Genomic DNA, 14,586 nt, shown 5'->3' on the forward strand with positions numbered 1-14,586 from the left:
TTTAGAAATGGACACAAAGATTTTAAAATGCATAAGTAGATAGGGAAATTGGTGACCATAGGGAAATAGGACGTAGTGCAGAATAGAATGTGGGATGAGTGCAAGTTTGGACAACTTTCAAAGAATAGAACTTAGGAGGCCAACAAATAGAGCAGTAAAACGATTGAGTCTATAGGTGGCAAAGATATGAGTAGGTGTATCTGTAACATTAGAGTTGAGTCAGAAGACGCTGTGGAAATAGGCAGTCCTGGTGATGGGAAGGATGTGGACTTTGAAATCAAGTAAGAGCCAAAGAGGTCACTAAAGTTTTGCACCAATAGAATCAACCTGAATGATCTGCCAGAAACGGAGAGAGAGTCCGTTACTTAGGCACATAATTTTAGAAAAACAGAACACAATAGCTTCAAACTTGCTAATGTTGAGTTGAAGGAAATTATTGTTCTTCCAGAACTTAATCTCAGCTAAGTGATCAGGAGCAATGACAGAGACGTGAAAGTTGACTGGATTGATATTGATGAAGACAAAAAGAATACGAATCTGCTGTTACCTAGTTTGCTCATAATTCTAAAGCAAAATCTGAACTAGAATCACAAATGGTCTAAACGAAGAAACAGTCTGTGCTGTAAATTTCTTCACCTAACTTTCTTGATGCTCTGATATTGAGTTATAGTTCGTAATTTTACTTTTTCAATGTATCTGTGATAGTATAACCAAGCATCCTTGCATTATTTACTTTTGAAAATATTGCACTAATGAGCATTGCGGGCCTCATAATTCCTGGGATGGGAAGCATAAATTAGTGACTGCCACTTCATGGAGAGATTCTTTGAATCAGTCCCAAGTTACACCTGGCTTCCACTCCAGAAGATTCCTGGTATAAATTCCAATGTATTTTCAGGCATGTGCAGAAATCCCTGCTCTCTATGACGGCTGCATACATATTACAAAATTATGATAGTTGATGCCTCTCATTCTAAATTCCATTAATACTGCCTTCCCTATTAGTGCAATTTACTAGGACCTGCTCTTCAAGCCAGATGTATCTGGTTAAAGGAACACTGCTGAACTCATGTTGCTCATGAAGACTTTTGACTAAATATTGTGATTCAGTGGAAGTACTGAAGAATGTTTTCACTGTTGTACTCAGGAAGCATTCCTTTACATTTTGCTTTACCTTCAGAGTACATGGTATTTAAAGAGGATTGCTGAATCCCCTTCAGAGGTTCACAGGTAAGATTTTTACAGCAGTTGCCCAGAAATACAAACTTTTTCTGGACAATTGCCCTGCATTAGGAACCGTCTGAAAATGGAATTTAAATCTTCGGATGGATCCAACAGAATTACTTACACCAACAGTGACCCAAAAACGGTTAGCAGGATTAGAACCATTTCTAACGTCAGGGTAACTCCGTACACACCCAGACTGACCTTCCCCGACATGACTCCCTCTCCCCCACTAACACCTGCCACCACTATCTCCCACTACCACAGCCCAAGGGATTCCATCCTAACCGCACAGGACAGTCACATCACACTGCCCTCCCATTCCCCTCGCATTCCCACCAACACAACCACAGTTGAGGCTCAGATCCCCCACTGACATCCTCCCTTCACCCCCTGAAGCCTGATTCTGATAAGCACCCTGCTTCTGAACCTATCTGACCTGCCCCACCTCCCCATTCCACATCCCCCTCCCACCAAGACCACTGACCTCCCACCTCCTTATCTGACCGCTGACGTCTCCACCCAACGTCTGAATGCCCCCAATTTTCATTCCTTCCTGCCTCCCCCCTCCCTCTTCCAATTCTATTCACTTACCTTAGATACTTGCCTTCTCCCTGGCCTGTCAAAGACATTTAAACTTAACTGGTTTACAGCTATAAAAAAAGGGACCGTGGCCTCCTTCATTTCAACTTTCTTGGACTTCAAGACTGGGCCCCTGGGATGCATTACACTGTCTGGGTCTTGCCACCTCAAATTTTGGGGTTATAGGGAGATCTCAATGGGGTGGGAGAGAGCTGTGGAAGGGAGTGGGGGAACTCCTATGGGTGAAGGGTGGGTTTGGTGGTGAGGGAGTCCCGTGGGTGGGATAGTAATGTGGGGAGAAATTCCTGCGTTGTGAGGAGTATCCTATGGAGGGGGAGGAGGTTGGTCTAGGTCTGTGTTCTAGTTACCCAAAGTTAGAAGTGATTTTAATCCTTCTAACCTTTTCTAGGTAACTGTTGATGTAATCCAGTCCAAACCGTCTGTGATTTGTGATTCAAATCTCATTTTCTGATGGATCCCAGTGCAGGTCAGTTGTCCAAGGGGAGTCTGAACTTCTGGCTGACTGCTGAGCGACTTTACCTCTGAACCGCCAAAGGGGATTCCCAGCACATACTTGAGGTACCTCCTCAATCCTATGTTGAGGAGCTTGGAAGTTAAGTCGTACATATACTAGAGGAAAAAAGATCATAGGTAAATTTGTGGTAATCTAGAACGAACTGAACCAAAGCAGAACGAACTGAACCAAAGCAGAATCAGACTACCTCAGCAGCACGCATCCTACCAAATGTTTAGATGCAGGTGCATTTTCTAAAATGTTTATCAGAAGGTCTTTCTTACATGGCTACACTTCAGTCAGGAAGCTTCAGAGGAGCTCCACGTGTTGTTGCAGTCAGACCTGGAACCAGTGTCCAGGGCCCCCAACATCTTTCACTATAGCAGCAAATGTGACCGCAGCTCTCAAATTTTATGCCACAGATTTATTCTAGGGAGCCGCAGAGGACTTGTGTCTGATTAGCTAATTTGCTGTGCACTACTCCAAAAGGCAAGCCACCGCTGCCTTCTTTAACAGGCATTTCATTTTATACAGTTCTATGGTGCCCACAGCCAGATAACTGAGAGATCTCACAATTTTTTCACAATTATCCATACTCGTCAGGGCTGTGGGAGTTATTGATTGCACCCATATGGCATTATATATCCCATATGTTAACAGCCATATTTGTATAAACCTCAAAGACATCCGTTCCCTAAATGTGCACGCCATTTGCTGCAGTAGGCACAGATCCATGTTGCTTTTATAGCTCATCGGTCCAGCCTTCCAGCTCTATTTAAACAGCTGGAGCTAAAGGAAGAATGTTTCCAGTGTGTTGAGGAATACCTGCTACTCCCATAGCTCTGATACCTTGTCATCAGATCACTTGTGCTGCAGAGTGGCATGTATAAAAGCAATTTTTCCTTTTTGTTTTTTGTTCTTGGAATGTGAGCATTATTGGCAAAAGGAGCATTTATTGCCCATCAAAAATGCCCTCAAGAAGTTGGTGGTGAACCATCTTCTTAAACTACAGCAGTCCAACTGGTGTTCATGTGCCCACAGGGCTGTTGGGGATGGAATTCCAGGATTTTAACCCAGCACAAATGAAAGAACACAATATCAACACAGATTTTTTTATTATTTCGCAGGATTTTAGCATCCTTGGTTAGGCCAGTATTTATTGCCCATCCTTTATTTGCCCTTGAGAAGGTGGTGGTGAGCAGCTTCCTTGAACCACTACAGTTCATGTGGTGTAGGCACACCCACAGTGCTGTTAGGAAGGGATGTAGTGTTACTTGGAGGGGAGTTTGCATGTGGTGGTGTTCCATAATGTCTTCTGCATTTATTATTCGCTGTTATAGAGTGTGGATTTGGAAGTGCGGTCAAAGGAACCTTATTGAATTGCTGCCAGAGTACCAGTGGTACAGGGAGTAAATACAGGGTGGTCGTGGGTTTTGATCAAGATGGCTGACTTGTCTTGGGATGTTGAATTCTTGAATATTGGAGCTGTACTCATCCAAGCAAGTGGAGAGTATTCCATCACACTCCTGACTTGCACCCTATAGATGAGAAACATACTTTAGGGAGTGAGGAGGCGAGTTTTTCACTGACCTGCTCAACTGACCAAAGTATGGCTGTTTTAGTTAAATTTCTGGTCAGTGGTAACCCCCAGAATATTAATGGTGGGAGATTCACTGATGATTATGATGTTAAATATCAAAGATGATGGATAGATTCTTTCTCCTTGGAGTATTTGTGTTGCATGAATGTCACTTGTCACTTACCAGCCCACGCCTGAATATTGTTCAAGTCTCTGGTGCATGGGAACGCAGACTGTTTCAGTATCTGAGGCATTGTGAATGGGACTGAACAACACAATCAGTGAGCAAACATTCCCACTTCAGACCTTATGATGGAGGAAAGGTCATTCATGAAGGAGCTGACAATGGTTGAGTGTGAAATACAACCCTGAGGAATTCCTGCAGCAATATCCTGGCTTCCAACAACCACAACCATCTTCAATCTTCCTTTGTGCTAGGTAAAACTACAACCAATGGAGAATTTCCCCTCAATTCTCATTGACTTCATTTGTGCTGAGGATTTTTGATGTTGCACTCAGTCAAATGCTGCATTGATCTCTCTCTTCACTACTGAAATTTGGGTCTTTTGCCCATGTGTGGGCTGAGGCTGTAATGAGGTCTGGTGCCAAGTGGCCATTGTGGAATCAATTGGTGAACAGATTATTTCTGTGTAAGTGCTATACGATAGCACCAGTTTACTAATGTTTAAGAGTTAAGGAGGCAATAATTGGCCAGTTTAGATTTGTTCTTTATAGACAATTTTCCACATTGTTGTGTGGATGCCAGCTTTGCAGCTGTACAAGAGCAGATGATTTAAGGGCACAGCTAATAAAGTTAAAGTTGAAAGTTTATTTATTAGTCACAAGTAAGCTTACATTAACACCACAATGAAGTTACTGTGAAAATCCCCTAGTTGCCACACTCCTGCATCTGTTTGGGTACACTGAGGGAGAACTTAACATGGCCAATGCACCTAATCAGCATGTCCTTAGGAGTACATGTCTTCAGAACTATAGCCAGGATGTTGTTTTGGCCTGTGGCCTTTGCTGCATCTACGGTTTTCAGCCACTTCTTGATTTCACCTGGAGGGGATCCATTTGGCTGAAAGTGGGCATCAGTAATGCTGTAGACCTGAGGAGGAGACCCAGATGGATCATCTAATTAACACATCTGGGTGAAGATGGTTGCAAATGCTTCAGCCTTATATTTTGCATAATGTGCTCAGTTCCCCCACCATTGCGGATGGGAAGGCTTCTGAGTCTCTTTCCCTATTTAGTTGTTTAATTGTTCATTGCATGACTGCAGAACTTTGATCTGATCATTTGGTTGTGGGATTATTTAGCTCTTTGTCATATGCTACTTCTACCATTTAGCTTGCAAGTAGTCCTGTATTGTGTCTTCATCAGTTTGGCAACATGTTTTTCAATATGCCTGTTGCTGCTCTTGGCATGCATTGCTGTATTCTTCATTAAACGAAGATTGGCAATGGTGTAGAGTAAAGGATATGCCAGGCCGTGAGGCTACAGATTATGGTTGAATAAAATTCTACTGCTGTTAGTGACTCACAACACCTCATGGTTGTCCAGTTTTGAGCTCCTTGTACAATTCTGAATCGATCCTATTTAGTATTGTCATAAGTAGTACAACACAGTAGGATGGACAATAACCTTCAGTGTGAAAATGTGACAATCCACAAGGATTGTGCGGTGGTCACTCCTCCAAGACTGTCACAGACAGATGTATCTGTGATAGATAAGCTCGGAAGTACAATGTCACGTACGTTTTTCCCTCTTATTGAATCTCTGACGCGCTGCAGCAGGCTTAGTCTGAAATCTGTGTCCTTCCACAATCGGCCAGTTCATTCATTAGTATAATGCTCAAAGCAAGGTTTTGATGTCTGGTTAGGATAGATGTTGTAGTACACATCCAGCACTGCCTCAGCAATTGTGGTATTGTGTTATCTGTTTCATAACTTTGTCATCAGGAAAGGAATGATCACAGATGTTCTGAATGATGCCAGGTTGGCTGATGGCTATACCCACCTACTGAGGAAAAGAAAAACAGGTATAGTGGCAGCACCCAGTTGACAGCCGACAGCCTGAGAAGAGCACTATTATTTTGAAGCATCAGCTTAGCAAAGATCTGTGTTACCTTGCCAACTGCTTTATGGTTTGTGAAATCTTAACTGTCACAGTAAGACATTACATTATAAGCCTTAGCTCTATCATCACATTGCCTGTACCCTTTTGTTTTACAAGAAAACTAAATACCGAGAGCCCTTGTATCAAAATTACAAAAGCAATACATTATATAGCACCTTTAACATAATAAACTCCACAAGGCACATAGCCTCAAATGAAATTGACACCGAGCTTCTTGAGATAGAGACGACGATTCTTTTGGGTTCCCCTAAGTCTTTTGAATATTGAACAGCTTCTTTCTATAATGGAAAATGTAACCTTCTGTCAGGAATCGCATGGGCAGATGATTGTTTGGTTAACATTGCTGTTCCATTCCTGCCAGACGACATTTTAGCCGCAAGTTTTTTTCTGTGGGGTTCAAGCACAGAACTGGACAGAGACCTCATGAATTAATACAAATTGTGATCGTGTGTATGATCCAAATATGATCACAAATCCTGGAGTCTTGTTTCATGACAAAACCCACTGGTAGAAATGAGCGGGATTAGTGTCACTGGCACTGAATGAATGTTTAAAGATGTTTCATCTAATTGCATCAGAGCATCTGAATGCATTATGCTGTTTGCATTGCAAAAACTGCTTCCAGATCGCTGCTTTCTGATATTATCTACCTTAATCAACTTCTTTGAGCTCAGTCTGCTTATCACAGGTGTTATTGCTAGATAATGAAGAGGAGGAGCAGCAGTTGCCTCAGCAACCAGCATGAACAACAGCTTGGCCAATTAAAAGACAAGATATCAGAGGGGATGCATCTAGAGGGCCATAGCCAACACATAGGGTGGACAGGCCAAGAATCCATTTCTTAAATCTATAAAAGACGACAAATGTTTAAATGATCGGGAAGACCCCCCTTGGCCCAGCTGTCATTGTAGATCTCTGCAATGGGACCAGAGGCCATATTTTGCAATGCGGGCTGTGGTATGACTAACCCTTCTTTTTCTTTGCCATTGGCTGCTTCCAATTTGCTGCAAGGACAGCCCACTGTCTGCGAGTTACAACTGCATTAAGCAGGTCACCAATTCCCTTTTCACCAGAACTAATCAATAAATCACCGCCTCCAGTGACCTCAATAGTCAACAGGATGGAACAAGATATAGCTCAGGGATTTTCAACAATGGCTGATTTCCCTTGAGTCTGGGAAATAATTGCACACACATTAGGGTAGCAGAACATCATCCAGCAGCACTCAAATTGAATAGGGCTACTATAAAGTAATGTCTGATCATGCAAGTTTATGCAAGATATCTAAGCTGCTGTCGTAATTCATGTATCCTGGGAACTCAACCAGCCCCAATATTGCATCGATCCCATCAATGTGACAGCATTGCTGTTGGAGGACGACAGCGTTGCTGTTGGAGGACGACAGCAACATTTGTGGCATATGACATCCCTCAATAACCCTATCACTGCTGCGTAACATAGATGTGATTATTTAATGTAGTGGATCCACCAGCATGATCATTAACAGGGCTTCTGAAGCAATAGTTTAGGTTGTTGGACCTGCCTAAGGGCTCCCTATAATATCCCTCAAAAAGAGTATTCTCTGAACCGTAATGGTGTATTGTATCTTGCAGAACCTTGCCATAAAGAGCAACCAACATTTCACACAAGCACAGTAGCATGCTCCTCTGACAAAGAAGGTCAGTGCAAAACCAAGAAAGAAACAGGAGGAGGAACAAATGCCTCTCAATGAGAGATGCCTGAGATGAGTCAGTTTCACAATGCATATGGTGACATCATTTACTTGCCTTGAAAAGTTATACACTACCCCTCAGCATTAACAATGCTTGTTGCATCCTTCGCAACTCCCATAATCTTTCATTTAAAAAGATCAGCCAACTTTATATCAGTATCATACTAACAATGCAGACTCAAAAGCTGCTATTAAAACCACAATGCAGACAAAAGTACAAGTGTGATAATGGTAACTATTTACATAGTTCTCTTCCTGTCATTTCTCAAACATCACTCCATGATGTTATTCTTGTCGGAAGGCTTTCTAAGTTTACTATCCTCTGAATTATTCTCTAGTTTTCCCAGCAAAGCCAGTGAAAAATCTGTTGCCCGTGTTGGGATCCTTACTCTTCTGGTTGCTTAAGCCATCATTACAAATATTTGGAGAAATTGAAGAAGACGACAACATGCTGATCTGAGACATAGCAAGCAGTGCTGCACCCATAGCAGTACTGCCAGTCCCTCAGGGCAGGGAGCCATCACTTCCAACAGTGTACAGACAGCAAATGATGAGTAATTCCTTGAAAACTTTGATACATTTGATCTACTAATTTCTCTAAGGTGGAGCTCAGAACCTAGATGGCAGTTCTTTGAGCTTATGACAAGACTTCAAAAGCTGCTGACTCTTATTTCCATTGTGAATATTGGCTATAGCATTTGTGGAGCTGACCACGCTCTTCAAGGTAGACTGAAGAATGCTGATGCAATGAGAGATGATAGATACCCTTCAGGTGAAAGCAGACTTTGCTATACGTTCAGCCATTGACCAGATTTCCTTTAGCAGGTATAGCTGCTAGTGAGCAGCAAGCAGTTTTCTTGTCATTGTTAAGCTTCTGTAGTCCTCATCTCTACCCTGCTCAGTAGAGCTGGGAATGGCCCTGTTCTCCGAAAAGCTGTATGCTGGTGCTTGGGGGATATGGAGCATAGAACGATACAAGCATAGAGTGATGCATCCTCAAAAGAATTGACCTTTGCTGGTGTCATCTTAAGAAATGTTTTACTGGGACGGAATTAGAATTGCATTAATGGATTGGCCATGGTGTCATTAATGCAACTTGAATTTGTGAAGCTTGCATTCATTCCATGTCTCCACATCAGTTGAATGAGCAGTGGAAAGTCTGTAAGAGCTCCTGCGGCTACCATTTTCTCCAGACTGAAACGTCATGAATTAAAACTCTTTTAATTGTTGGCACACATCACATCAGTGTTTTGTGTTACTTGCCCAGCCAACTATTGCACATTATGGGAGAGGCCATGCAACTCCCTCATTCCTAGCTGCTGCCCTGTTCTTGATAATGCAACTCTTCAGATAATTAAAAGCAAATTACTGCTGATGCTAGAACCTGAAACCAAAACAGAAAATACTGGAAAATGTCAGCAGGTCTGGCAAAGCTTTGACAAAGGATAATCTGGACTCAATGTCAGCTCTTTTCTCTCCTTACAGATGTTGCCAGACCTACTGAGACTTTGTCTTTAGACAATTGTCTGCAGGCTATGCAACCAGCAGTTGCTATTATCATCTTCTATTCAACTTCATCATGCACCATATCTGCATTCTTTGGCTCCCTTGTGTTCTTTGTTTCACCAAGTGCCCTGCCTATACAACCTGTACCCCCACCCCCTTTTCAGTGGGTGTTTCAGTCTTCCTAAGAGCAGAGACTGGGTGAAAGACTAAATGTGAATGAGTGGTCGCCTATGTCGCCAGAGTTACATTGGACTGCAGCATCTTGCTCTTCAATGCCCTGTCTACTGGCTTCCAACCTCTGCACGAAGAAGGGTCTCTTTGAGCAACTTAATCAAATATTTCACAGTTATCTTTAGAGGCAAGTGGGAGCTGGTGGACCAATTGAAGATTATATACAGAAACGTTAAATAAGAAGTCTTCGGAAACCACTGAGGCACAGCAACTCATACATCTCCAACTGCTGTATGCTTTTCTAACCAAAGATAACTATGTTTCCAATCCAGTCTGAGAAGTTAAGACTTGGCTTCTGATGTAACAGCCTTTTCATTCTTTCTTGCCGGAGTCTGCTCTGTTATAATCCAGAAAACCAGGTATTGATGGATGGAACTGGAGTCAATCTATACAGACTTTAATAAGCAACTATTTACAAAGATACACATTACAAACTTTACCTCCTCGTCCCATGAATCACAATTTCAGTATGTTCCTATTCATAGGATCACCAAGTGAATCTCACCACCTGAATACAATTAAATGCAATTAATACACAATTAACAGATTTCCTTCTCTCTTTAAATAAAAAATTAGTCTTATATACATACAAAATTTCAAACACAAATCAACCAATTTTCTGCGCAAATCATTATATTGTGACACCCCCTCCCCTAGCACCATAACAATTTCTTTGTACACAATCCAACAGTTGATGACTTGCAACCATCCATTTAATTTTAGACATTTCCTTTCTCTCCAGTACTTGTTTTGAGCCTGCAAGACAAATCCATAAACTTAGTTACTCTTCCTCTTTGAAGTGTACACTCTCACAATGAACAATTATCTACATAATATTCGATGAGTATACAGTCTTCAGTAAGTCTATTGTAAAAAATATCACTTAAAGTATTTGACAAGCAGAATCCTATTACTATTATCTCCATAGAAGCCAGTGTTTAGACAGCCGGAGTACTTTTAACAACCCTTTTTTATTTTATTAGCTTACCAAGCTAAAAAAATTTCCCATTTTCACTCATCAGAAATATTATGAAACCAGCTGGACTAGAATACCCATCAGAAAGATTAGCATGTGAAGCATTGTTTAAAATCATATTCCTTGGGTTATCTGATGAAGGGAACTTGAGCACAAATTTATTCAGATTTCACATTCTTCGTTTTATTTGCCAGTAGAATGTTCTGTACTTCAGTGCATTTCATTTAGAATTGAACTTTAACACATCAAAACCAGCATCTAGCCTTGGCTGACCATTCAACTAAGCAGTGAACAAGCACCCTTTGTGACCTTGCTTTTTATAATATCCCAAATCTCCTGAATTAGATTCTTATCTCAGATCCTTTTGTACAATACTTCCTGAATTTTCTCCAGAATGCAAAACATTCAAATGTGCAGGAAAAAATGGAACTAATTGTGGTACCTTCTGGAGAAGGAGAGCTATTACACAGATCAGAAGGAAGTTTGGGATTTCACTGAAAGACTGATAAGGAAATATATCCTCCAGTCATCTAAAGTGAATTACTTGCATGAATTGCTCTTAGCACAGTGGTTGTTAACTTGCAGTAAACATAGAAAATAGGAACAGGAATAGGGTGTTTGGTCCTTCGAGCCTGCTCCACCATTCCATATAATCATGCCTGATGCTCTGTCTCAATGTCATACCACCATGATTGCCCACTGCCCCTTAATGCCCTAGAATCTAGAAATAAATCTATTTCCTCCTTAAATAAGTTTAGTTACTTAGCCTCTATTGAAAACGTTTCTCATCTTAGTCCAAAATGACCTACCCTGGACCTTTAGATCCACGGCATCGACCTCCTTAAAGTCACATGCCAATGGAAGGCTGACAGTAGAATTTGGCAGCATCTGTCGATTCATTTTATGTTCTTCACGTTTGTCACTAATCTCATCTGTTACCCTCATATACTCTTTCTCAGAATTCTCTGTCACATCATTTTGAGAATTCTACGTCTTCGCTTTGGGTAGTTCAGTGTATAATGATACTTCAAATCACACCTGAAGCATATATTAACAGTTCTTTGGGCATTCCTGGGATTCATTCAACCATTATTTTCATTCCAATTGTCTGCATTGACATATTTGCAAAAGATGCTTTTATCTTTGTCCTGCCTGTATTTAATCTTTCTTTTGTTTCAATTATCTGGGCTGTTTCAAAATCTGGCAATCGTTGAGTCCTTAATTCTTTGTGTCACTCTGGAATGTCCCATTTGTTCCATGAAGCTGAAGGAAATGGCAATATAGCCAGGAATTTCTTTCAAGACAACACACATCTGATCCAAAAGGGTCTGCCTCTCGGAGAACTAAACACTAGTATCCGGTCCATATGGTACACCTTAGCCTAATCCAGCAGTTTAAACTCCAGTACTGATCCAGAAATCCTCAAATTGACTTTCGTCAATCTTTAATGCAATCTGTTGAAGTCCATGATATATTCTTCTATGGTTTTCCAAAAATCTATCAAATTCTGACCCTACCTTGTAGGCATTTAACAGATAATTTTTCTTGTAGATTTCATTCAAGAACTGTAGTAGACAGTCCAGACCTCCTTCACAGAGGGATGCACATTACAAATACACACTTCCTTACTCCATTCAAAGTGACTTCTGTCTGTTCCTATTTATAGGAGCATGTGAAACACCAATTAACGCCCACCACCTGAAAGTAATTAAATTTAATTATTATGCAATTAAAACACTCTATTAGTTATATATAGTTCTTTATATCTGATAACATACGTCAGTCTCCTCCTACCCAAATTATATTTCCTTCTCTACTAAATCTGCCCTTAAGCTTGCAGGTCGATCGCGCTTGTTCTGTTTAAATTATGGAAAGCTTTCTGATCAGAACAGCTGTCTCAGATTTTGGTGGACCAAAGTCCAACCTGACGCATTTACACTCCCCATCAGAAGACCAAGAAATTTCAGTGTCAGAATTGGATTCAATCAGATTACTACTAGCCAGATGAATCCTAAATGAAAATGTCAATGGTGTACGTCAGAAAAACAAAATGCTGGAAAATATTCAACAGGTCAGGGAGCATTGGAGGAGGGGAGGTATGAGGTTCGCTTCAGGTCAATGAGCATTCATTCGGACTGGAAAATGTTAGCAAATTCTGAGTGAAGTAAGTTTGAGCTCTCACAGTCGTATTGTAATACATGTTCATTATCATATGCTCGTATCTATGCCATTCACAGAAGAAATATGGGCATGTGAGACATTGATGTGCCAAGTTGGTGAGCTTTATTGTTGACACCAAGAAAGGAAGCTTTCTGTTGCATATCAGTGTCATTCATAATCAAGCTTAATCATGTTGTACTCGATTAGTCCCTGTTGCTGTTGAAAAAGTAAAAAGTCTGACAACAGCAGGTTTTAGTCCAACCGATTTATTTGACAGTAAACGGACAAACTTTCGGGTTAGTCCCTTCGCCAGGTGAATGGAGAGTTCTGGCCTCAGACAGAGCATATAAAGCACAGGCAGTTTACAGATTACTGATTAGAATGCGAATCTTTACACCCAACCTGCTGTTCAAGTCTTGAAGTGGCCGACAATGTGAGTGGAAGGAGCACTGATCACAGGTTAAAGAGATGTGTATTGTCTCCAGACAGCACAGTGAGTGAGGTTTTGCAAAGCCAGGCAAGTGTTGGGGGTTACATGAACCCAAGATCCTTGTTGAGACTGTCCTCGTGTGCGGAACTTGGCTATCAGTCTCTGCTCAGCGACTCTGCGCTGTCGTGTGTCGTGAAGGCCACCTTGGAGAATGCTTACCCGAAGGTCAGAGGCTGAATGCCTGACAAACATGGGACACAGTGGACAGAGTACCCTTCGTCGTCCAGTACTTCCCTGGAGCGGAGAAACTACAACATCTTCTCCGGAGTCTTCAACATATCATTGATGAAGACGAACATCTCGCCAGGGCCATCCCCACACCCCCACTTCTTGCCTTCAGACAACCACACAACCTCAAACAGACCATTGTTCGCAGCAAACTACCCAGTCTTCAGGAGAACAGTGACCACAACATCACACAACCTTGCCACAGCAACCTCTGCAAGACATGCCGGATCATCGACACGGATACCATCATCACACGTGAGAATACCATCCACCAGGTACACGGTAAATACTCTTGCAACTTGGCCAACATTGTCTACCTGATACGTTGCAAGAAAGGATGTCCCGAAGCATGGTACATTGGGGAGACCATGCAGATGCTATGACAACGGATGAATGAACATCGCTCGACAATCACCAGGCAAGACTGTTCCCTTCCTGTTGGCGAACACTTCAGTGGTCACAGGCATTCAGCCTCTGACCTTCAGGTAAGCATTCTCCAAGGCAGCCTTCACGACACACAACAGCGCAGAGTCGCTGAGCAGAGACTGATAGCCAAGTTCCACACACATGAGGACGGTCTCAACAAGGATCTTGGGTTCATGTCGCACTATCTGTAACCCCCAACACTTGCCTGGGTTTGCAAAACCTCACTCACTGTGCTGTCTGGAGACAATACACATCTCTTTAACCTGTGATCAGTGCTCCTTCCACTCACATTGTCGGCCACTTCAAGCCTTGAACAGCAGGTTAGGTGTAAAGATTCGCATTCTAATCAGTAATCTGTAAACTGCCTGTGCTTTATATGCTCTGTCTGAGGCCAGAACTCTCCATTCACCTGACGAAGGGACTAACCCGAAAGCTTGTGCGTTTACTATCAAATAAATCGGTTGGACTAAAACCTGGTGTTGTCAGACTTTTTACTGTGTTTACCCCAGTCCAATGCCGGCACATCCACATCATGGCTGTTGAAAAAGACAGAGAAAATAGTTTCTTCCAAGACTAACATACTTTTTTAAAAATTCAATTTGGAAATTGTACATTAAATTTGAACTCTTAGGAAAATAGCACTGATCAGTCAAAATTAAAATTGCAGCTGTGTTGGATGGTATTTACCTGACTGGTTCAAAGTCAATGCATTGTTAAACAAAAAATGTAAAATAGATTACAGAGTGCTTTTTAATATGCTACTTCCTGCTAATTTCTTTCCTTTCCCTCCTTTCTA

The 14,586-nt window shown here is 41.6% G+C and overlaps 1 protein-coding gene across 13 annotated transcripts in view; it reads left to right on the forward strand.

Moving 5' to 3' along the window:
- hdac5 (histone deacetylase 5) overlaps positions 1–14,586 on the forward strand; it is a 303,715-nt gene that overhangs the window by 245,315 nt on the left and 43,814 nt on the right. The gene's annotated exons all lie outside the window — the stretch shown is intronic.

This window comes from Carcharhinus amblyrhynchos, chromosome 27 (assembly GCF_965287045.1).
Source record: "Carcharhinus amblyrhynchos chromosome 27, sCarAmb.v2.hapA, whole genome shotgun sequence".
Lineage (NCBI taxonomy): Eukaryota > Metazoa > Chordata > Chondrichthyes > Carcharhiniformes > Carcharhinidae > Carcharhinus > Carcharhinus amblyrhynchos.